The 24,021-nt window shown below is 41.0% G+C and overlaps 1 protein-coding gene across 6 annotated transcripts in view; it reads right to left on the bottom strand.

The window, feature by feature from the left end:
• NLGN4X (neuroligin 4 X-linked) overlaps window positions 1-24,021 on the bottom strand; it is a 271,563-nt gene that overhangs the window by 219,541 nt on the left and 28,001 nt on the right. Inside the window, exon 2 of one of the 6 annotated variants that reach the window (XM_005283341.5) lies at window positions 7,136-7,220. The exons of the other annotated variants lie outside the window; for them this stretch is intronic. The gene's annotated coding sequence lies outside the window, so the exon portion shown is untranslated. The remainder of the gene's footprint in view (window positions 1-7,135; window positions 7,221-24,021) is intronic. 6 annotated transcript variants of the gene reach the window in all.

The following is a 24,021-nucleotide window of genomic DNA, read 5'->3' as shown; positions in this document are numbered from 1 at the left end:
TTCCAACAGCACTTATATGTTCGGCCCCAAATGTACTCCAAATTGATTCCTTACCAAATTGACTGAATTTATGGAGTTTTTTTGGGGGTGGGATGCCTATCAAATTAATTTACTTGTTTTTTTAAACGTAGACACACTAGGATATTCACATGACGTACACATCTTGTTCTGAGGAATATTTCAAGAGTCAGGAGTCATATAATCATATGCCAACATACTTCAACACAACACAAAGAACACAATGAAAAATCTGAAATAATAAATACTGAATATATACAAAATGCTGAACTGGCTCCTGAAAAATGTACAGCAAAATGTAAAAGATTTAAGGCAAAAGTGATAATGATTCCAATATTACACCTGCAATTGGCTGTGACCTCAAAATTCTGAGCCACTTTAAAAATAAAAAATATTATTTTATATTCACAAAAGTCCTGCTCCCATGGATGTAACTAATCTATTTGTTGTGCCTTATAAGGTTCATTCATTTTAAAAAAAGGATATCAAACTATATTTACTGTGCAAATGTGTTAACCATGTCCAAACTTTCCAAATTTGAATGGCTAAAGTCTTGCACATAAATCCATATTTAAGTACTAACATAAATGTGAACAGATTTTAGTGTGCTCTTAATTCTCACATCTCCTTCTGAAGTCAACAGGAGCTGAAGGAGCCTAAACCTCGATTTAAGCACCTGAAAATATTTGCTCCAGTGCCTACAGAAGCAATTTTCAATGCAGGAATTTTCACTATAAATGATTATTATTATGCAAAGCTGGGGTGTCACATCACAAGACTCATCTGGACTAACTATCCTGCCATAGACTCCGAATCACACACACATGCATAGAAGTGTAATATTATGTAACCCACCCTTTGCCAGACACTGGGAAAATTGTATTATATTTCCTGGCATTGGGTGGTCCACTCAGCTTCCCCGAAACGGATTTCCTGGGGGTCAGGAGATGCTGCAGCTTCCAGTTTGGGAAGATATTGAAATGTCATAGAATATCTCCTCCTGCCCTCGCCATGATTATTCTAGAAACCAATATGTTCAAACCTTTCACAATGCAAAGTAGAGAGCTAACACTGGTTTGCTTTCTGTCCTTGTTTAATTGCATGCAAATGTGTGAAAGCTCTGGAAGCTGGGTTCCAGGGGCCCAATTCTGCATCCACTGAATACAGTGGCAGCACTGCCACATATGACCCAGATCATCAGCTGGTGTAAACAGATGTTGAACCACTGAAGCCAATGTAGGCAATCCAATGTAGCCACATCAGCTGAGCATCTGGCCCTCTGTGTTGAGTTGATATTCTTACAGCACTGCACTTCAGTTATACCTTTTCTTTTTTTTTTTTTTAAGGAAAACTGTAACCTTCATCTGTAACTTTTTATATAAGAGTTGTATATGATTATGTAACCTAAAATTGTTTCTGCTTGAGCGTTTTATTTCTGTTTATAAAACACTGCATAATTTAAGTGAATTACGGTGAAATCTGTTCATCAGCAAAAGATCTATAATCCACCTAAACCCTCAAAATAGGGCTTAAGAGCCACTTAAGTGATGCATAGACATTCTACATATGGTAAATTTCGCCTCAATGCTTCAATTAGGCAAACTTTTAAAAAGAACAATTTTTGTACAATCTGAGGGTGTAAAAGTTGACAGAATCCCAGCAAGGATTATTTAAGATTATTTAAGGGACTATTTAACAACCACTTAGAATCTGCAGTTGAGTATGCCTTTGTATTAAACAGTCATAAATAGGCTTGGCAAAATTCGATTTTTGTTTATAATTTCAACAAATAATATTGACATTTATTTTTAAGTCTCTTTTTCTATTTTTATCAATTTAAATGTTCACAGTTGCAGGAAATTTGGGGGATCAGATTATATTTAATGTCAGCAGACACTGAGATTCAAAAAGTTAAAGTTTTATAACCATTAAAACACAAATTGTCAACGCCATATCAAAATATACAAAGTAAATATCCTTAAACCAAACTCTAATACCTTCTCAAGCAATCTTTGCCTTCAGTAAATCTTTATTATTATTGATGGAAATATTTTTTCATCACTTTGCATATGTATGATGAAATCAGTGTTTACCAACACATCGATAGTTATCTAATCCTTCCGAGCCTAGTCTTAAACCACCGGGGGGGAAGGATAGCTCAGTGGTTTGAGCATTGGCCTGCTAAACCCAGGGTTGTGAGTTCAATCGTTGAGGGGCCACTTAGGGATCTGGGGCAAAATCAGTACTTGGGCCTGCTAGTGAAGGCAGGGGGCTGGACTTGATGACCTTTCAAGGTCCCTTCCAGTTCTAGAAGATGGGATGGGATAATATGAAGGTGAGGGAGAAGTCTAGTCAGAACCAGGATGAGAGCTGAAAAAAGGGACTCCAGAAAATCTTGAGCTGACAACTGTATTAAGGAGGGTTGTGTTGTGCTTTGATTTGGCCTAGAGAATTAAAATCTGATCCTTTTAATGAAACTCCTAGACTGGTGCTGATACGATACTTATGTTAGGAAGAAGACCTGGTCTTTACTTCTTTTGAAAGTGATGTATTTATTATTCCTGCAGAAGACATGATGTATTCCAAGGTAAAACGATTATGGAGCTGTTAGATCCTGAATAAGAAATTGAATGTGCATGGCCACATCCCAGAACCTGCCTGGAGTCTCACTGATTTCAATAGGGCTCCATTTAGGTGCACAATCAGTTGCCAGACCGGGGCCTTTGTCTAGGGCAGGGATTGGCAACCTTTGGCATGTTGCTTGCCAGCATTAGCCCCCTGGTGGGCCGGGCCGATTTGTTTACCTGCCATGTCCGCATGTTTGGCCGATCGCAGCTCCCACTGGCCGCAGTTCACCGCTCCGGGCCAATGGGGGCGGCAGGAAATGGTGGCCAGCACATCCCTCGGCCCGCGCCGCTTCCTGCTGCCCCCATTGGCCTGGAGCGATGAACCGCGGCCAGTGGGGAGCTGCGATCGGCCAAACATGCGGACGTGGCAGGTAAACAAACCGGCCCGGCCCCCCAGGGAGCTAACGCTGGCAGGCCGCATGCCAAAGGTTGCTGATCCCTTGTCTAGAGCCCTATCACTGCAATTGATGTATAGTTGTGAACTAACTGTAGGTAAGAATAATGTTTAAGTTCTGTTAAGTGCTGCATGTTTATGTGATTTTCTTGTTTCCAACAATGAACAACATATTATGCTCTTTCAAAAATTAAATCCTATACACAGTAGAATTACATGTCATAAGAATATTTACTTTTTTATTTATATTCAAAGGTGGGGAATCTCCTACAAAATAGGGGACAGGAATTTAAACACGAGAAGTCTGGATGGGAATGATGAATGTGGGAAAAGGAGGAAAAATAATCATGAGGTGCCAGTCCTCTTTTATAGTTTTCTTTCTATAATACAGAGATGTATAATAAAGTAGAAGTCAGAGTGTTTCTATATCCAAGCCCTGGCATCTAATTTGCACTTGTATTGACCCAGGGATTCACACTGTTCTCCCAGCTCATGATTAAAACCTGATCCCTATGACCCACTGCAAATATAAAAAAAATACAATTATTTGTTACGCACTTAACTTTTCTTAGATCATTCACTTTTGCTCAAGCGTCTGTGCCATAACCACCATTGATGGAAATGCTATTATGACCAATAACAATGGATATGCCTCACCTCACATCCATTTCAGTCTGAGTCTTGCCAGAAAAGACTCATCAGAATCACCCCATGTCCTTCCCTGCTTGCTACACATAAAAGGTAACTTCCCCTAGCTCTGTCTAGAGCATTTCCTTCTTCTACCCCTTTCACTTGTTTGAGGTTGAGTTAAATGAACATATACAAAACTGGACTGCTGGTACGAGAGGAAAAGGGGGCCAAAGAAAGGACGGAGTCATGGTTTTACTTCTGAATTTTGAAGGGCTTTTGGGGTGTATTGCAGTCAGACACAACACATTAAAGGGTGAGATTTTCAAAGGTGCAAATGGCTATGAGACACCCAACTCCCCACTGACTTTCAATGGAAGTGAGCTACCTGCCATTGAAGAGCTCCCCCTAGCTTTACGGTTTCAGTGTAATTTGTTCTTTCTGCTTGCCCCCAACCTCCCGCCTAATTTTGGTTTTATGCATATTTATTAAACAAGACCTACTATGGTGAAGATATTACAAAATCAAAGACTGGTCTTACACAAGTCTTCTTCAAAGCACTTTCAAGCAGTGCTTAAAAGATATTTTGAGATGCACCTTAGTATGCATATATATGCTCAATGCTTCCTTGACAGGGACGGCTCCAGCTTTATGGCCGTCCCAAGCGTGGCGAAGAGAAAAAAAAAAAAGCCACGATCGGTGGCAATTCAAATCTGCTCTACTGTGCCGCTTCATTCTTCAGCGGCAATTCGGCGGCCGGTCCTTCCCTCAGAGAGGGACTGAGGGACCCGCCGCTGGAGAACCGGACATGCCGCCCCTTTCCATTGGCCGCCCCAAGCACCTGTTTCCTGTGCTGGTGCCTGGAGTCGGCCCTGCTCCTTGAGACACTATTCTGGGTAGTTTCAACAGAAGACCGCATAAAACTGTTATGAGGTGCTGGGCCCAATTCTGTCCACAAATGAATTCACATGGAGTTTTGTCTTTGACTCCAGTATTGGATCCATTATATCTATCATTTGGATTTATTTCATAGAAATTGTGTGTGTTATTTGACGGTAGTAGGAACAGAATTTTAGTTTTAGTAACCAATATGAGATAAACTATGATCAGGATCAGCATGAATTCTAAATTATTATATGGGCTCATTTTCAAACAGTGCTTTTTATTCAATTACATTAAATTACAAGAAATTGAAAAGAATGTGGTTCAGTGATGCAAAGTCACAGGAGTTTTCAGAGCTGTTATTTTCTTCATCTGATTTTTGCACTTCACATAATGGTACCCTTGTATTTCATAACCAAACTGTCATACTATGAGTTATTAGTTATTCACAACTTTATCATGTCTGAGATATTATTATTCCTTCTCCTTGAATTTAAGACACAGTGATAATATGAAATTGAAATTTCATTGCACTGCAGCCAAGGAAATGATTACTACAAAAGGCACATCTGCCTACAGTTCACAAAGCACACAATGTGAGAAGGAAGACCTATGAACCACAGTAACTATACTCCGGTCATTTATGAATATTTTTTTCTACTAACAGGAGTGTCAGAGTCATTTAAAAGAAAAGGGATGGCTGGCCTAATCTAACATTTCATTACTGATTTATTTAAGTCTCCATTATATATATAGTATCCCTGTGGTAGCAATATAAAATATAGGGGAAACACCAATACTAGGTCTTTGTGGGATATCAAAGAATACCTATCTCTTATAGTGTACTTTTCATCAGTAGATCTCAAAGTGCTTTACAAAGGTTACCCTACTTTACGGATAGGGAAACAGACAAAGGAATGGGAGTTGACTTTCCCAAAATCACATAGCAGGCCAGTGGCAAAGCAAGGAATAGACCCCCAGGTCTCCTGAGTCCCAGTCCAGTTTGTTATTCACTAGGCCATTGGCACTTGATCACTTTATAAGATAAACATGTATAAAATATGCATGCTAATAGTAAAAGAAAACACCAGACAATGTTGCTTTCTGGTTACCAAAGTACTATTATAAGGAAAATGAATGTACCGCATCTGAAGTCGGGGGCGCGGGGAATGTTGTCTGGGCTTGCTGGAGGAAGGTAGCAGAACTGTAAGGTTGGGGTGGAGGGTGAGAAGGAGATCAGAAACTGCTGCAAAAAGGTGGGTGATGGTCAGCTGTGCAGTGCTGACTCACCCTCTGGGAATGTAAGGAGCGAAAGGCTTTAAAAGGCACACGTCTCTGGTGTTGGAAGCCCTTTCTCCATGCAGCAGGCAAAGCACCACCCACCTTCCCTCCTCTCGAGGTGCAAATATCACGTGGGTCAGGACCTGTTATGGGCATTGCGCTAGTTGCTCCTTTTTAGGGGGGCTGGGAAGGAAATTTTCTCTCACTACCACCTTTGCTGGGGTGGGGGTTTTCACCTTCCCAACAACAGGTGTCAGGGAGGACCTATTATGGTGAGGAGGTGGTGGGGTTAGGCTATCTGTCACAAGTCATTTGGTAAGTGGAGTGGATGTCCAGTGCAAGGACTCCATAGGGAAATCATCCAGTGAACAGATAAATGACCTGGTAAAGGACTTAAAAAGGAGGTGCTGGTTAAAGGAACGGGGGGAGAAGGGGAAGGTGGGGGCATGAGGCTCTGTGATTTACGGAAAGGAGCCAACCCCCCTTTCTGATAGTCCACCTTAATCCTCCTATAAGGGAGGAGTTGATCATTAAGGTACCAACCGTGGGTTGGCTGGGGAACCTGAATGAAAAACGAAGGAGGCTGGTGGAAGCCCCGGGTAGTTATCTGAATGAACATGGAGTTGCCTGCACAGTACACTTTTATCTTACAGGTAGTCCCACGCATCTAATAATAAAGTTGCAGCCTGATTAAATCTATAACAAGTGTCTCCTGTCCTTCTTTTGGGATAGCCAGACAATCAAGGCTTGCTCTTGAAGCAAAAAAATCACAAATTGATTCAGAGCTCTGCTTTGACAAAAGAATAGGCCAGAACTTTCAAACATAACTCCTAAATACATATATGTCACCAGCTGGAGTGCTCTGCACTTTTGGAAGCTAAGCCACTTTTATTTATTTGCCTCAATATGGATTTTGGAGTCTAACTTTTTGCAACCAGATTTAAAAATCTTGGCTAAAGACTATAAAAAGAGTGTGACCTTGAAAACCCAAACTTCAAGTGCTTAATGTTAAAATATATACCATTAAGTATGGCTATTCTAGTTAGTTTTGTCTGATTTAAACAATAATGCTAAATCCACGCTTATCACACAAAAACAGCAAAAAGTGTTTAGAACCGATTGCATTCTTTGTCTAATTGTACATCTGTATTGCAAAAGCAGTATGCTTCTTAGCTGAAAGTCTAAAGTGGAAAGGCCAAAATACCAGAACATCAACCACAGAGACGTAATCTTCATTTCCTAATATATATTTGGATAAACTCAAAATTGAATTGTTGTGAGCCTATTGTTAACAGTTAACACTTACCACTGAATTGTGTTTTTGAGAATGCTTCAGAATCTCTCTGTGGGAGGCAGCATGTCGTCATTTTAGTTGCAACACAATTTTTCTCCTGTTAGAAAGACACATGTTGTGCCTTTTATTAATACAAATGGTACTGTCATCTCAAAATACATGTCACACTACTTTTTGTTTCTTTTTTTATTATTTTATCTTTCTGTAAAGGGCAGGCCTCCACAAACACTAGTTTCAATTAGCTAAATTTCTCTCTTCTTTTCCCCAAGAATACTATGAGTCAAAGTGAAGACAGAATATTCTGTGTGTCACTGCTAAGTTTGGATTTGTTTATTGATTTAATTTATTTTTAAAAAATCAAGCCATCTTATTACCCATACACACAATAATAATAATAACAAAAAAACTGTACGAGGTATACATGAGCCTACCAGTTTACCACTGATTTGTGTTATAATAATATTCAGCAGTATTTCTGTACAGATCTGCCCCTGATATAAAACAGATTTTCAGCTCATTTCTAAGTTATTTATAACAAATAATTTGCAAAATAAATGAAATTGAATTTTAAAAATCTCCACATAACCTGTTTAAAGGCAAGCATTTTGCAATTTCACTTCAAGATACCAAATGACACCATAATGAGATCTGCTGCATATAATATATTATTATTTATATATTAGATGCTTTGTGGTGATATGTAGCAAATGATAATATGCCTGCAACCAAATAGAAATCAATTTTCAATGTTCAGTATTGTTCTTAGAAGCACTGGCACTACTTGTACTATCCTCTTTGGACTCAAAGACATTGCAAAACATTAATAGGTTACATCAGCTCTCCTCTTGTTATCACTGAACTAATCAATAAAGATAAGCACTTTGTGTGATAAATAAAACAGTAAGGGACGAAGGTGAGGTAACCTTGCATCCTACTAGCTCTCTAATAAAACTGACATAAAGCGTGTATTTAAGAAATCAGGTCTAATGCATTAGCCACAGTACAGCCCTTACTAATGCAGTACAAACAATTTTTCAATGTGACAACAATTATGCTGTGTAAACATATACTGCTTTCAAAGATCACTGCTTCCTAAAATCCAGCCACATGTCCTTATCATAGGGAGCAGACACGACTTTCAGGTGGCTGATGAAAAAAAGGATGATCATCCATGCACAATATAGATTTCCAAAGGGTATTAGAAAAATGTACAGTAACTCCTCATTTAACATCATCCTGGTTAATGATGTTTCGTTGTTACGTCCGTGATTTATTAGAAAACAGACTCATTTAAAGTTGCACAATGTTTCCTTAGAACGTTGTTTGGCCGTGGGGACTTGGAACCAGGGTGGGCCGGCAGTCCCCCCAACAGCTCCCTTCCAATCCCTCCAGCATCTCCTGCCCCCCAGTGGCCTCGTGGATCAGCAACTCCCCCCTCCTTCCCTCTCGCAGCAATCAGCTGTTTCGTGGGCATTCAGGAAGCTTGTTGGGGAAAGGGGAAGGAGAAGGAGCAAGTACGTGCTGGGTGGAGGGGCATGGTGGAGGGCCTCGTGCAGAGCCAGGAGTTGAGCTAGGGTTACCATATTTCAGCAAGCAAAAAAGAGGACGGGAGGAGCCCCGCCCCGTCCTGCCCTAGCCCCGCCCCTGCCCCTCCCACTTCCCGCCCCCCTCAGAACCCCCAACCCTCCCCCCGTTCCTTGTCCCCTGACTGCCCCCTCCTGGGACCCCTGCCCCTAACTGCCCCCCAGGACTCCACCCCCTACCTAAGCCTCCCTGCCTCTTGTCCCCTGACTGCCCCCTCCTGAGACCTTCCCCCCATCCTAACTGGCCCCCAAGGACCCTACCCCCTACCTGTACCCTGATTGCCCCAACCCTTATCCACACCCCCACCCCCAGACAGACCCCTGGGACTCCCACTCCCCACCCCCTGACAGCCCCCCCCAGAACTCCCAACCCTCCCTGCTCCTTGTCCCCTGACAGCCCCCCCCAGAACTACCGACCCATCTAAACCCCTCTGCTCCCTGTCCCCTGACTGCTCTAATCCCTCTCCCCACCCCTGCCCCCTGACAGCCCCCACCCAGAACTCCCAAACACCCCCCCCCCCCGCTCCTTGTCCCCTGACTGCCCCCTCCTAGGACCCCTGCTCCTAACTGCCCTCCAGAACCCCATCCCCTACCTAAGCCTCCCTGTTCCTTGTCCCCTAACTGCCCCCTAACTGTTTCGCTCAAAGTCGCATTTTTCAAGAACATAACAACAACATGAAGCGAGGAGTTACTGTACAACCCATTTGTTGGCTGCTGTCAGTGAAAAACATTTTTTAACAGCTACAATAAGGATAACAGAATTTGGTCCAAATTCTGGTCCCAGTGAGATCAGTGCAAGTTTTGCCATTGTTCTTAATGGGACCAGGATTTGGTCCATAATTGCTATGTGCTGATTCCACACTGAGTAGCTCTTATTTCCAGTGAGTTGTCCCATTGATTTCAATCTAATGATTCTTGTAAATAAGTGCTACTCACTGCAAGGGCAGAAGAACTGGGCCGCATTTAAATACAAAGATGGGGAATATCTACATATACTGATGGTAGATATCACTGGATGGATAATGATGTCTGAATATAATGTACTTATGAAAAATATATTGGTGCAAAGCATAGCTACTCATTAATAAACAACTTGTGGAGTGTCTTAGATAAACAGTGGAAGTGTCCATCTGGATATTTATTACATAGTTTGAGAGGAAGCCTAACAGTAATTAGGTTATACACACCCTCTGAGGCATCAGATGCTGAAAATGAAGACAACTTTTATTCCAAGTTATGACAATGTTTCAAATCTCTCCATATGCTAGCATCAGGTTTTTTTTCCTGAGATTTCAATGCTCACGTGGATTCTAACAGCCATTCCAACTCTTTAAGATTAGTAAGTGATTAAACCTAGTATATAAGACATAAGGATATAAGGAATGGCCGGACCGTGAAAATCCACTAGGCCCAACATATCTTCCCCCTTTCAATATTTATTTTAATCTTGAACTTCCCTGTTTAGTCACTGCATATAGTTTAATTCATACTATATGCAGTAAGTGTATTTTAAATTCATTCATACTCCTCTTTTGATAAGTTTAATATTTTTATTGCTGAGTGAGGTAGTTCTCTTACAATTACCAACCTCACAGTAAGCACTTAAATAATGAAAACATTCCCTATAATTTCCTCACTATTCCTCATTCTGTCCCATATTTTAGAACCTATATATGAGCCCAATATGTGAACTCCAATCTGTACTTACTAATGTAAGTTACAAAACCTCTATATCTTTTTGTTGTATTAAATACTCTATTATTATAAATTGAAAGCATCCTTACTGATATAATCCCTTTTTGGTAAATGCATCCTTCCATGGAAATGATGGTCAATACTGAACAAAATATTCTCAGTGAAGTCTAGTGAAACAACACTATCGCATTTAAAAAAATCAAATTCTTTCCTTCTCTTGAATCCTCACAGTATCTTTATTTTAAAACAAAACAACTCAGAAACCATCGTTAGCCATAAAAACAGATGATGATTTAAAAGATTTTCCTTTAATGTTTTCTTACCATATCTTTGATCAGTAGGATGCACAATTATTTAATTTAACACACACTCTCTTATTTTTAGTACATTGACCTTACTTAATATTTGCCTACATTAAAATAAATACACCTCTACCCTGATATAACGCTGTCCTTGGGAGCCAAAAAAAACTTACTGCATTATATTGAACTTGCTTTGATCCACAGGAGTGCGCAGTCCCCTCTCCCCCCGAGCACTGCTTTACCGTGTTATATCCGAATTCATGTTATATCGGGTCGCGTTATATCGGGGTAGAGGTGTATTTCACTGACTGGCCAATTTACTTAAAAGACTCCAATCCTCCAGTTTCATTTGTATATTATTATTAGATAGGTCTTTGGCATGTGGGCCAACTTTGATATCCCACAATTTATATCAATTTCTTGTGGCTGTAACCAGCAGACTAGGCTGTAGAAATCTGCATGTCGGTAGGCAAAGCTGGCATACAAAGATGAATTCAGAACCTGGTGCATTACAATGCAATGAATAATAGCAATGTTTCAGATGCAACACAGAGCAAGTAATGTCTAATATTCCTGGGCTAAGGAGCCTCCACCAGATGTAACAATTCAATAGCCATGTAGTTTCCCCTTTCATGAGTTACTTTTCCATTCCACAAGCTATTTTACTCCTGTGCCAATAACTACATATCTCTGTCAATTATATTTGATGTGGAACTTTCAAATAATCCTCATTTTTTAAAAATCTAAGTCCTGTATACTTTCCAACATACATTGCATTTCCTTTGCTTCAAAGCCCACTGATACTTTGGATCAGACCTCAAGCGGTTTGTGGTGCAGTCCTTCCACATATAGAACTACCATAGATTTTAATGGTCACTCTATTTAAAAAAAAGAAGGGGAAAGGTAGAGTATGACTGATGTTTCAGGTAGAGTATGACTGAAGTCTGACAGATTACAAATTAGAGGTGGATATGTAACAGGACCTTTTTGTTTAAAAAAAAAATAGATAAGCATAACCTTCTTTTATGAGATCACAGGACAAGATCTCTAGGCAAATTAGGCTTTTAAGAGTGTCCCCACAGTTACTCCTACAATGTGTTTCTTGTGTCTTTTACTCTTCACATAAATACCTAACATAAAGGAATTGAGGTGAATGGAAGGCAAGCAGAGGGCAGACAAAGTGTGCAAGGAAGAAATTAGGGGGAAGATGAACTTGGGACTCTCAGTGATAGGCTCAAGAGTTCTCATTTGAGGTGGGCTGAACATGTGATAAGAATGGGATACGAACAACCAGCAAAGAAAGCATGGGAGGAAGAGGCTAGCAAGAAAAAATGTGGAAGACCGAGGATATGATGGAAAGGCTCCATCAAGAGAAGTTTGGAGAGAAAAGAACTGGAACTCCAAGACCTATGAATCTATGCTATGAGCTGGAAGAAGTGGTGAAGAATTGTGGGTATCTCTGACCCTGTGTGAACAGGAAAGGAAGAAAGAAAGAAAAGGGAGACATAATACCAAGGAACCACAGGAGCACAGTGGGGGACTGTAAACAGGTGCCAACCCAGGGTGCCCCCTCATGGACTGGGATGACACTGCAGGCACCTTGCCTCAGTTTCGTTTTCAGTCCTCAAAAATAATTCACATACACCCAGAGTCTTTAAACAAAAAGTTCCCCTTCTCTTGGGATCTAATTTATTAAATGTCATTCAGATCCCAAAAATGCCCCTTTCCACCACCCACCTTCAATGTTATGGTTTCATAATCCTCTTTCTCGGGATTGTGTTTCTAGCTGACTTCTCCCTCTCCTCGGAGCCTCTGTTTATGAGTCACTCACCCTCAGTCACCTGACCGCTTCTTCACCTTTCCTAGGTGGGTCTAATTTCCCTAAATATAGGTCTGGACTGGTTGGGAGGGAAGGGAGCCTGCCCTTCTCACTCTAGAATCTATTGGTCTCAGGCCCTTAAAGGAAATATAGCCTGGGTTTGGGCCTATACCTTCCCCCTCACAGACACTAACTATTCTTGGGACCATCTACCTTTTATCCAATATCCATTTTTGGTTATTCCAGACATCTGGAACAGAATAACTGGCCCCTCACATTACTATAAAGGGCCATTGCCCTGTTACAGTGGCAAATAACTGGGTTTCCTAAACATATATTACACCCAAGACCTCGCTCCAGCAGGGTTCTGGTAGCTTCTGAAACATAGGAGACAGAGATACCACCAAATAGCTAACAAATTATTTGAAAGGATACTATCTGATTCCTATACCCTACAGTGTTTTAATACAGAATGTGATGTCCTTCTTTGCTCAACTAATGATCAATTCATCGGTTTAAAACTACTTCCTACATAAGACAATATGATCTTGTGGCTAGACCCAGGATACCAGGAGTCACAGCTCCCTGTGTTATGTTCTTTTCTCTACAATTGACACTCTCTGATTTAGACCAAAATTTCAATCCTGACTGAAAATGATGTGTATAGTTAGGCTCCTAAGTCTATATCCAGGCACTCAGATAAGTAGCTTAAAAAAAAAAAGGTACTCAGCACCTGGAATTCCCATTGAAGTCCATTGAAGTCACTACTAAGAATCAAGCCGCTAACTAACTTTAGACAGCCAAATTTTAAAAACTGTGGGCCTGGTACCTGTGTCAATTTATCTATCTGAAAAAATAACATAATTATACCTCACCCATCTTTAAAAAAGGGAAGGAGAATCCGGGGAACTACAGACTGGTCAACCTCACCTCAGTCCCCGGAAAAATCATGGAGCAGGTCCTCAAGGAATCCATTTTGAAGCACTTGGAGGAGAAGAAGGTGATCAGGAACAGTCAACATGGATTCAACAAGGGCAAGTAATTTGCCTTCTATGATGAGATAACTGGCTCTGTGGATATGGGGAAAGTGATGGACGTGATATATCTTGACTTTAGCAAAACTTTTGATATGGTCTCCCACAGTATTCTTGCCAGCAAGTTAAAGAAGTATGGATAGGATGAATGGAATATAAGGTAGATAGAAAGCTGGCTAGATCATCGGGCTCAATGGGTAGTGATCAATGGCTCGATGTCTAGTTGGCAGCCAATATCAAGCGGAGTGCCCCAGAGGTCAGTCCTGGGTCCGGTTTTGTTCAACATCTTCATTAATGATCTGTATGATGGGATGAATTGCACCCTCAGCAAGTTTGCAGATGACACTAAGCTGTGGGAAGAGGTAGATATGCTGGAGGGTAGGGATAGGCTCCAGAGTGACCTAGACAAATTGGAGGATTGGGCCAAAAGAAATCTGATAAGGTTCAACAAGAACAAGTGCAGAGTCCTGCACTTAGGATGGAAGAATCCCATGCCCTGCTACAGGCTGGGGACTGACTGGCTAACCGGAAGTTCTGCAGAAAAGGACCCGGGGATTACAGTGGATGAGAAGCTGGATATGAGTCAACAGTGTGCCCTTGTTGCCAAGAAGGCTAATGGCATATTAGGCTGCATTAGTAGGAGCATTGCCAGCAGATCAAGGGAAGTGATTATTCCCCTCTATTTGGCACTGGTGAGGCCACATCTGGAGTATTGCGTCCAGTTTGGGGGCCCCCCACTACAGAAAGGATGTGGACAAATTGGAGAGAGTCCAGCGGAGGGCAACAAAAATGATTAGGTGGCTGGGGAACATGACTTATGAGGAGAGGCTGAGGGAACTGGGATTGTTTAGTCTGCAGAAGAGAAGAGTGAGGGGGAATTTGATAGCAGCCTTCAATTACATGAAGGGCGGTTCCAAAGTGGATGGAGCTAAGCTGTTCTCAGTGGTGGCGGATGACAGAACAAGGAGCAATGGTCTCAAGTTGCAGTGTGGGAGATCTAGTTTGGATATTAGGAAAAACTATTTCACTAGGAGGGTGGTGAAGCACTGGAATGGGTTACCTAGGGAGGTGGTGGAATCTCAATCCTTAGAGGTTTTTAAGGCCTGGCTTCACAAAGCCCTGGCTGGGATGATTTAGTTGGGGTTGGTCCTGCTTTAAGAAGGGGGTTGGACTAGATGACGTCTTGAGGTCTCTTCCAACCCTAATCGTCTATGATTCTCTGATTCTTACTCCCCCAAGGGGCAATGAGGCTTACATGTTAATGAAGGGCAAAGTATTATTATCAAGGGCCTCTTTTTGCAGCAATGTCATGGGTGTGCCTTTCCAGAATTCAAAATGCCGGTCATATCACTTCTAAAATTATCAACTTGTAGGGATATTAAAGAAGGTACTAACAGTGATTCCCCCAAGAGACAGTGACCTCCTCATAATTTGGCCCCCACACTTTAAAATCCAACAGTTTCACCAAGTACAAAAATCTCTTGGGTCTTCTGTTAAAACTTGTAAGCTACTGTCTGTAGAAACCATTGATTATATCTATCCTGTGACTACTATGTAAAACTTACAAACAAGTTAACTGACTTTGTTATACAATGTAAACAAACACTATAAGCTGTTAAGTGACTTTCACTTCATTCAATGGCTCCTAGGACAGACCCCCACCCTCTGTGATTAAAGGGCCGGGAGTCTCAAATGAATTAGCACACACTCTGAAAGTGGTGGAGACAGTAAATTAAAATATGGTTAAGGGATGGAATGTATGCTGATGAATGCTTGATATACATGGATGGTTAGGGAGGTGCCAGCCTAGAAAAGGAGTATCCATCGGCCGAAGAATGTGTCAAGTGGATGACCAGAAACCCCCGGAGGGTAAACTGGGACCCACCCCATCACCTGGAAGGATGAGAAACACAAACTTTGGACAGTGTGGAGCCACCAGGAATGTGCCACTTTGGACAGGAATGTGCCATCTGCTGATTGAGTCAGCAACAGCAGGATGAAACAGCTCCCATAGACTCACATAGGAACTAATTCCTATAAGAATGGACTCTAAAGACTGATGACTTTGAGTCTCTGGTTCTGCTGCCAACCTCCAGGAGCATCAGGTGCACCTGACACAGACTCGGCTCCATCCTCATGACCAAGATACCTGGCCAGTAACTTGGCATGAGCAACTTCTAGGCTGGTAACTATAACACCTATACAGAACTTGAATGAATGATTGTGTGAATGAATCTCTCTCTCTATATATATATATATGTATGTGTGTATGTATAAGAAATAAGTAGTCAAACAATGTTGTTTACTTTTATCTTTTGCTTTATCAGTATATTTACAATAAATGTGGCATCTTTGCCTTATCCCTCTTAATAAGATCCTGCTGGTTTTTATTCTATTGGTATAACAAACTCACAATTTTTACTTACTTCAAAATTTGATTTGATATGCTTTTTATACTCCTAAAATGTCCATCTTTATTTCTGATAATTCCAAATGTTAGCTGTGCAACCTTTCTTTCATTTTCTAACACATTCATAAACACAGTTTCTATTTTAGGTAATTGTTATCCTTTTATAAAAATCGGGAGTGGGTGGGAGGGGGAACCTCACAACGACTTTAGTAATAAATACTTGTATATTTTCCGGTTTCAGGGTAGCAGCCGTGTTAGTCTGTATCCTCAAAAAAAACAGGAGTACTTGTGGCACCTTAGAGACTAACAAATTTATTAGAGCATAAGCTTTTGTGGGCTACAACCCACTTCTTCCGAAGAAGTGGGTTGTAGCCCACAAAAGCTTATGCTCTAATAAATTTGTTAGTCTCTAAGGTGCCACAAGTACTCCTGTTTTTTTTTGTATATTTTCCATGAACTATATATCTGAAATCAAAACAACATAGATGACTATTTCTTTTTAAGCAATATCTTTCATACACGTTACCAGTACTCAGTGATCTCCATTGGCTGCCTGTGAGTTTCTAGGTTGAGCATAAGGTGTTGGCTTTGATGTGTAAATCCTCAGATTTCTTGCAGCCTGCCTACTTGAGACACCACCTGTTGCCATACTGCTATAGTTACAATCAGCAAAGGCCCTTGAGCTTGATTCCCCTAACTCTAAAGATGAGGAATACTGCAGAGCATTCTCTGTAGAACTCATTGCCTTTAAAATACCCTGCCCCAGAAGCCCCAGAATACTCAGTTTGCTGAACTTCTGTGCACAATGTAAAGCTTATTTGTTTGAGCAGTCCCTGGCAGAGGGCTGAGGCAGTGATAGGGAGTAGACATCTGGTGAAAAAGTGGCATTTTTTTTTAAGCTGTATTGGTCACAGCTGATCATGGCTGGGGTTCAAGTGACGTGCAGCGGAGGAGAGTAGAAGAAGAAGTGCTGCTGTGGTTTGCTAATAGTTACTGTATATCCCCTGTTCTGATGTTTTTACAGTGTATGATAATGGACATTGCATAAACAACCTTTGGTGTGGAGTTTGTAGAAGAATTAACTGTAAATAAATATATAAAACTATTAATAATCCCTAGCTCTTCTATAGTGCTTTTCATCTGCAGATCTTAAAGCACTTCACAAAGGAAGTTTACATCACAACATTAAGTAATTACTGGATCAGAAACCTCCTTTCCCAATGCTCCCCCAAACCATCTGTCATGTGCTATCTCATGTGGTTTATGTCTATTTTAAGGCCTTGGCCCTCCCTATGACTCCAAAGGGGCTCCTCAGATGCCCAAATTTCCATTCACTCAAATCTAGTTGAATCCTGTGTTGTAGGAGTAGGATTTTATATTTGTATTAGAGGTTATAATGATTGACGGTTTTAATAATGTAGTATGTATTTAATGTATGATTTGATCATCCTGCCAGCCACCCTTTTTGAATAGCAGAAAGGAATGACCCTCTGAGACATTGGTAGAAACACATCTGACAGACTGCCAGTGTCTGTACTGATGTTAAGGCAGGGACAGACCAGAACAATCGTTATGGCTGATTATGGTCACCCTCTGTTTTAGGATAAGTTATAATGCTTACTATGGGGTCTTGTTTCCTATATGCATTACAAATTAGGCCGTTTAGTTAAATATACATTTCTTTGTTTTAAGGTTTAATAAGTAAGAGACACGATCTTGTATTGTGTCTATGTTAATGAGATTAGAGGCATGTTGAAGGCCCGGGCTCCAATGTGAACTGTTTTGGTCACAAGATTTACTAAAGTTTAATTTACAATGTCTTTTTTGCTCAACATAAAACATTGCTGTTTGTATACCTTTGAAGGTCTCTGTAAAAGACTGTTTGTGTGAATGAGGAATGTATGCATCAGGAAAAGATAAGGTGTGAAGGCCATTGTTAAAGTCAGATGGTCAAGGAAGGAGGAGTGAAGAGACTTAATGACACCAGAGAACCATCAACATGCATCCATAATTGAGGAAGGGCAGATTGACGACTCTTTGGTGGAGGCTGGCACCCCTAAAGACAAGATAATTGATTAAATCGAAACCAGGACAGGATGACCCTCTCAGAGGTGGAGTGTTAACATCAAAAAATAACACCGATTAAGGAGTAACCCGTCACAAAGTGACACAGCAAAATCCATAGACTTCAACGAAGAAAAAGGACTATAAGAACAGGGTGCTTTGCCATGGAACTTTGGGTTCGTTTTGTCACAACTCCAAGAGCATCGGATCACAACTGACAGAGCCCAGCTCCCCTCTGCAACCAATCTGGCTGGCCACTAGATTGATCCAGACTCTGGTCTGGTAACTATAAACATCGACTGGCAGAACTGTGTGCATGGTGTGTGTGTGTGTGACTGACTGACTGAAAAGCATATGCTAACTGCTGTATTCTCAATAAATGTGGAGTGTTGCCTTTTTCCCCTATAAAAAGATCTTGTGTGCTTTTTATAAGCATAGCAGTGTAAGCTCCTTGAGGCAGGGATTGTTTCTGCTCTCTCCTGGTACCGCTCCTTGAATAACTTTGGTGCTTAAAAACAATGAATAAATACTAGTAATTAAAATATTCTCCACAATTTAACATTCATAGTATTTCTTTGTGCTCCTCTAATTATCCTTTTACCTTAATTCTGTTTATTTTATAGATCTCCCAATTCTCCCTGCCAGATTGTTTGTAATTTTAAATGATTTTAGATTATACTTTAAACTGTGTACATCCCTGCTTAACCATATTGACCTCTGTTGTCCATTTACAGTACTTGTTTAGACTTAATCTGCATGAGTTGCCACTGCTGTCTTTTCAACAATTTCTTAAATGCCGTACTTCCTCTCTCTATGTTCTTGGGACATAAGCAATTTGCAGGTTACGTCAACAGACATATAAAAGGGGGGCTTATAACAGATGCAAGACTGAGCGAGGAAGTCTTAAATTAGTGTTAGCCTGATAAGAAGTGACTTTGTATTCTTCACTTTTCTCACAGCTAATTTTAACTCCTAGGGAACTTAGCACTCCTTTTAAGTATGCTTTTCTGAAATCAAAGACATTTATTTCCTACTCCTTCAATGTTTATATCTCAACAATTTAATGAAGTTATAATCACTAGATCTTTGATGCTCCCCAAATTCAATTTACTTAGCATACTTGGCTTATTTCCTAGGAGTAGATCAACAATAGTCTCTGATTTTTAAGGTTCTACAATAATTACAATGCAAAAGCAATGAAGACGTATGTGCTATCATTATTATTGCATAGTTATCCTGGTCATTATTTGAGAAATAAACTCCCCCATGACTGAAGTCCTGGCTTTCTGACATGCTGTTCTGGTCTGAAAGGATATCTCTTGACCCAGTCTGTCCAACTGGCCTGGAGGTCTCTAGCAATCCCTAGGCATCTCCAGGAACAAACCAAAAACATTTACGAAAGGATTTTCAAAATTGCTCAGTGATGTTCTTAGGGCTTGTCTCCACATGAAAGTTAACCTGGAACAAAGTAAAGTGGAAATTAAAAACAAATTGTGATTAAACTCCATTTGTTGAGGCTCTTATTCTGAAGTAACTTAATCCACTTCCAAAAGCAAATAAACTAATTTGGAATAAGAAGATCCATATATGGAGTTAATAGTAATAGCTATTCCAGAATAACTCTCCATGCAGATAGGTTTCAGAGTGGTAGCCGTGTTAGTCTGACAAGCTCCAACTCTTCTTCCATCAGAAACAATGGAAAGCATTCTCATTGACTTCAGTGTCAACAGTCAGGTCAATGCTGAGTTTTATTAAAAATCAACATTTAGTATCTTTAAATTTTGCCCAGACAGTTCATTGAGTCAATTACAATATTTGTAAAAGTTTCCCTGTCAACTCAGTATCATATGTATTTAACATTAAAACCATCTTACGTTATTTTGCTGATCTTTTTAATAAAAATCTATATTCTGGTATTTATATCCCTGTTCATTTTTCTAGGTCAATCTTGTCCCTGTCATTCCATTAGTTTCACACTTTCCCTTGAAATTCTCTGAACTACAAGTCAGAGTATATGTTATATGTGTTGTTTACACTCATTCAGAGAATAGTGGTCTAAATCCACAGCTGTGTTTGGGCAGCTTTATGCTGCTCTCCCAACATAAGCAGCATTAAAGTCAGCATAACTGGCCACCAAAAGATGCCCTTGAATGGCTTTTATTGTCTGCCACAACAGAGTTTTCAGAATTCAGAAGGGCAGAGACAGCAAGAGGCAGGTCTCACAGCTGGAAAGGGAGAATGGACATAAATCCATGCCAGCTGGGAAGGCATCAGAGATAGGCAAATGAGGAGAGCTTGTGCCACTTCTCATTAATATTGTAAGGTAAAAAGACAAAGAGCCAGGTATGGTCATCAGCTAACTTGGAAGCAACTATAAAGTATCAAGAACAAGAACTAAGGAAAGGTAGTGCCAGACTGATGTTCTTAGAAACCAGACTGATTTGACTGGAATTCCTCCCACATCATATATAACAGGACACCATGTCTGTTACTGTATGTTGTTTCCTGTCTGACAGTGCCATTAAGTCCATCACTATGAATCTGTTAAGCCTGCCTGGAGACCTAGGACATATGAAACCAGCCAATTACATCTCTGTTTGACTGATGCCCCATTTTCAGACAGGAAACAACATGCAGTGCTAACTAAAAGGTCTGCTCATATTGAGGGGAAGAAGCCCACTCCTGTGGTCTGGGGTGTGACACCACAGATGATCTCTTCACACCCCTTTCCTACAGCAGTTCATGAACTCCTGGAGAAGAGTGCTATTGTCCTTTTACTTGCCTCTGGGTGTGAGATAAACATGCAGCCGAACTAGGGCTGCTTGCTTAGCTGCTGTGATGAGTCAGCACTCAGAACCAACAATGAGTCAGTCTTCAGGCATACAGCAGCAGCCTATCACTGAGCGGAACCTGGGTCAGATGACCCAAGACTCAGATATTTCCACAGCCCCAGTAGAGTTGCAGATCAGTCTGAGCAACAGTGTTTCCCGGCCAGGAACCTTCCTGTTGCCTTGCAGTGCACCAGAGTCCAGTGACTCCCAGACTCCTCCTGTTCCAGCCTTGCCTGACCCCCGGTCCTTGCCCTACTCTAGCCTCACCACCAAACTCCTCCAGCCTGGTCTCCACCTCCTGGAAGCAGTTTACAATGCCTAGCCTCTCTTTATACAGAGGCTATCCTCTGGATTCGGAATCTGGACATTGAGCTCCGATGTCTGCATATGAGTAAAGATGTCTCCTTCTTTAGTTAAGTAGGCATATATATACACAAACACATCAGCCAACATCACTGGTTTCAATGGAGAAACCAATTGCCACATGGATGTTTGTTCTGACTGTTCATAGTTATTTCAGCCAAACACTAGTCCCATTTCAGATACTTGTGGTGATATGTTTCTCTTCAGCTTGAATTCTTGACTCCAATTGTCTGCTGTATCATTGGGTGGGAATTCCAGCCAAGCAAAATGCTAGCAGACTTTCATTGAGGTTAGATATCCTTAGATCAATAGTGGGTGAGCGTTTCCAAGGTGACACACCACCCCTCCAAGTTTGCTGAGTTGGCTTTAGAGATAGAGCATACCAACAGAGTAGGACAAAGTGGTCACAATGCAGAGGATCTCGCTCATAGTCTCAGTTATAACATCAGACAACACCAATCCAGAACCAAACAAATCCTCTGCCTCATTTCATAGTCTTTGAAATAAATTCTTTTTTGTTCTTTCTTCATCCATCAACAAAAATTCCATTTATGCTATCTCTCTAAATGAAGGAGGGTAACTTCTCTTTTCTGAACTCCTAACAAGCCTATATGTAACCTGATCTTAGATGGTCAAGAACTGAAATGAATTACCTATTGAACTTTGCTATTCTACATTGACTTCATGGAGTAAGGTACTGGGCAACATGGAATCTGCTCCTAAAATACCAGGTCAAACACCTAATTTGAAAATGATTGGTATTACTGCATTTTCCTTTCTGTGGTACCATGTAAATGCTGTAGTTATATAATATAACATACTTGGTAAATAACACATGAGTAAATAAAATTACATGCTTCTCCCACCCGCCCCATGGTACAAAGATGCTTATAACATAATTTGGACCTAGTAGGGATTACTGTGTATGAACAACAGTTGCCATATTTACCATACAATTAGAGTATCAATTGAAGTGCACTTTCCATGCAATTAAACTGTCGAAATGTATCATATAAGTGATGGTACTCTCTGCCATGAAAACTAAGACATCAGCTAAGTTTCTTATTGGAGATGGTAGAAATTGTTAAGATAAAATAAGAACCTAAATATTCCCCAAAATTCCAACTGAACCTGTATCAGACTTCTATTAAAGATCAGAACATAACACAAACCAAAAATTAAAAGATACCACAGGCTGCCATATTTTTTTTCTCTTCAGATAGTACAGATAAGGCTCTATAGCTAGTACAGATAGGGCTCTATAGCTACCAAACTTCAAGCTTCTTATCCCAAGTGAATATGAGCCGTGTTGTGGTTCATGCTTCATTAATTCTTATCAGACATAAACTGAAGTTTCTGAAATGAAAGTACCAAAAATTTAAAGCCTACAAAAAAGAAAGCTTGTGTTAGAAACACTTGAAAACTTTATATATATATATATATATATATATATATATATATATATATATATATATATTAATGAAAGAAACATGTCAGCTAAAATGAGGAAAAACAAGGAACAAAATAACTTCTTGATATCAGCCCTCTTCACTTATATGGACATAGATAACCTGGATAACTGAATACATCATAAAAAGGATGATTAGGAGGGAATTCTGTCTAGGAGAGACAACACTGAATTGGGAGTCAGTCAACCTGGCTTCCAATCTAGTCTCTGCCATTGATTCACTGTGTAACCTTTGGCAAGTCATTTAACCACTTTGTACTCAAGTCTCCTTATCTGTAACATGGAGATGGTAATGTCTGTTCAACCTCTGTGAAGTTTTTTGACAATGGTGGATGACAGGCACTACATATCATAGTGCTGAACATTACTTACTATTTTCTAAGTATGACGTGCTACCTGTTACACTACACAATTTTTCTTGCTCTTTCTCTCCCATTTTAATGGCTCATATTTCCCAACTATTGGCACTGCTCTACTTGCCCCAATATTGCCAACCCCAAACATTTAAAAATCACATCCAAAAATATGAGATAAGGTTAAAATTGAGGTTTAATAATGAATAAATAATAATGCATTAATAGTAATAATAATAATAATATGTCTGGAGTTCTTTTTTATTTGTCTTTCACTTTTGAGCTTTTAGGACATGCTCAAGTTTTCTTTGAAACCCCCATGGCTAGAAAATGATTAAACAAAAGCTGAGATTCTCTCACAATCTCTTTGTCCAAGAGCTGGGGCTTTAAATAAAACACCAAATATCATGTATTTGCTCCTCATATAAACCAACAACTGGTAACAGACATAGGTTTGGAAGGCACCTAGGGTGACCAGACGTCCCGATTTTATCGGGACCGTCCCGATATTTCCTTGTTTGTCCCGCGTCCCGACCGACATGCGGTCGGGACAACCGGACAAACAAGGAAATTTCCCGAGCCTCGAGCCCGGAAGTGCTCGCGCCCCCCCCCTGCCCCGACTCCGCCCCCTCCTCTCCCGATTGGCTCCCTCCCCGAATCCCCGCCTCTTCCCCGGGCTCACCATTCCCCCTCCCTCCACAAGCGCTGGAGGGAGGCCCGGGAGAGGCAGGGGAAGCGCGGGGCCGGGGTGAGTAACAGTCCGGCCTGGCCCAGTGCAGGCAGGACTCGGGTGGTTGGGAGAGGAGGGGGGCGACCCGCGGGGCCAGGCGACGGGGGAGGAAGCGGCCATGGCGCTCGGCGGCTCTGGCGCCCCCGAACCCCCCGAGCCGGGGCCTGCAGCAGCGCGTACGCTGGGCCCAGCCCCTGGCTAGGCACGTCTGGGCTGCTGCCCAGCTGGTGCTATCCCGCGGTGGCC

Source organism: Chrysemys picta, chromosome 1, assembly GCF_011386835.1.
Source record: "Chrysemys picta bellii isolate R12L10 chromosome 1, ASM1138683v2, whole genome shotgun sequence".
Lineage (NCBI taxonomy): Eukaryota > Metazoa > Chordata > Testudines > Emydidae > Chrysemys > Chrysemys picta.
The sequence above is the reverse complement of the archived record's forward strand: the minus strand, read 5'-3'. Positions and strand labels throughout refer to the sequence as shown.